Source organism: Dendrobates tinctorius, unplaced genomic scaffold, assembly GCF_039654945.1.
Source record: "Dendrobates tinctorius isolate UK_male_01 unplaced genomic scaffold, ASM3965494v1 ptg000230l, whole genome shotgun sequence".
NCBI classification, from domain to species: Eukaryota; Metazoa; Chordata; class Amphibia; order Anura; family Dendrobatidae; genus Dendrobates; species Dendrobates tinctorius.
In genome coordinates this window covers 11,670,232-11,671,885 of record NW_027361897.1, presented here as the reverse complement: position 1 = coordinate 11,671,885, position 1,654 = coordinate 11,670,232, and positions in this window count along the sequence as shown.

Genomic DNA, 1,654 nt, shown 5'->3' with positions numbered 1-1,654 from the left:
ATTATAAATTTTGGGTTTTTATTTTTATTAATCTGTGTTTTTCTAATCCACAGCTGATGCTTCTTGTAAAGGCATGGTAGTAATGATTTTCCTTTCTTCAACAGCACCTGGAGCAGCACCCTGCAACCTGGCCCTGGAGCGGTCCTTCCTCGGACGTCCTCTGACCCGTCCCAGCCATCCGACAGCCAGGAAGCACCTTGCAGGTCAACCACACACACAGCTGGTGACCAGGAAGCTGGGCCATCAGGTGTTCCCCTGTCCCAGGTCTCTGCCACTGGTTATGCGTGCACTACCCGCCAGCGGCAGAGGGCCTTGGACAGGAATGTCTTGCCCGAGTTTATGCATTTGAGCGAGACATTTAATTCCAGCCTCAAGTCACTGTCCGACAGAGTTGAAAGCGGTTTTGCACTCATGGAACGTGGTTTTAACCACTTTGAACACCGCTTCAATTCTGTAGAACAGCGCCTTGACCGTCTGGAGGCCGACCTCAACAGACCAGCACACCATTTTTTTAGTAAGATTGAAAAGGGCATGGCGGAACACCTTAGTCCTGATCAACAGCTGAATGTGCTGCAGGCCTGCAACAATGCTTTCTTGCAGGCTATGCAGCATAATCGGTACGGTCAGCAGTCAGTGGTGTCCTTTCCACCTGTGCCACCATTGACTCGCTTCACCTCACTACCGACTTGTGCTGCATACCACTGCACGGACACCTCTATTCAAAGCCAGGACACCCACCGTTACACCACCACAAGTCTGAGTGCAGCTGGTCACTTCACCGACACCACCATGGCAAGCGCTGCTCCTGTCTGGAGCACCACCGCCACTCCCATGCATGCGTGGAGCTCAGCCACCACTAGGCAAACATGGAACAGCCCTGCCGCTACAACAACGTGTAGTAGCCCTGCCACCACCACTCTGCAAACCTGGACCATCACTGCCGCCACCAGTCCTCCTGCAAGGACGAGCACTGACAACGAAGAGCAGCAGCAGCCACCTCAGCAGCAGCTCCAGCCACCTCATCAGCAGCCACCTCAGCAGCAGCAGCAGCCACCTCAGCAGCAGCAGCCACCTCAGCAGCAGCTGCAACCACCTCAGCAGCAGCAACCACCTCAGCAGCAGCCGCCACCTCAGCAGCAGCCGCCACCTCAGCAGCAGCAGCCGCCACCTCAGCAGCAGCAGCAGCCACACCTGCAGACGGGGGACCTACACTCAATATTTGCCCCTAGTTCAAGGCGAAATCCATCAAGGCGGGCATTGGGCCAAAGTCGGTCCAGGCACACAAGCCTACGGTGACATGCCATTACAACTAATGTACCTGAACAGATTTCCTCTCCTCCAAGTGTTCCTAGTTTGATTCCCTTAACTGGACTACCTTCCCCCACAAGTTTTGTTGCCCCTTCCCCTCAAACACCGTCTTCAACAGCAAGTGTTGCATATTCCCTGCACACCCCCAAATTGAAACCATCTGCCCCCAAACGCCAGAAAAAATAATTTTTTGGTTTATTTTTGTGATAAAAAATAAATTTACATTTGTGGTTCACCATTACTAAGTTTCATTAATGTTGTTTGCGCCGCTCACACACACTGATGGGTAAATACATGTTAAAAACCAACCCAAGGCCTAGTATAGTCATATGTGAAATAACACGGA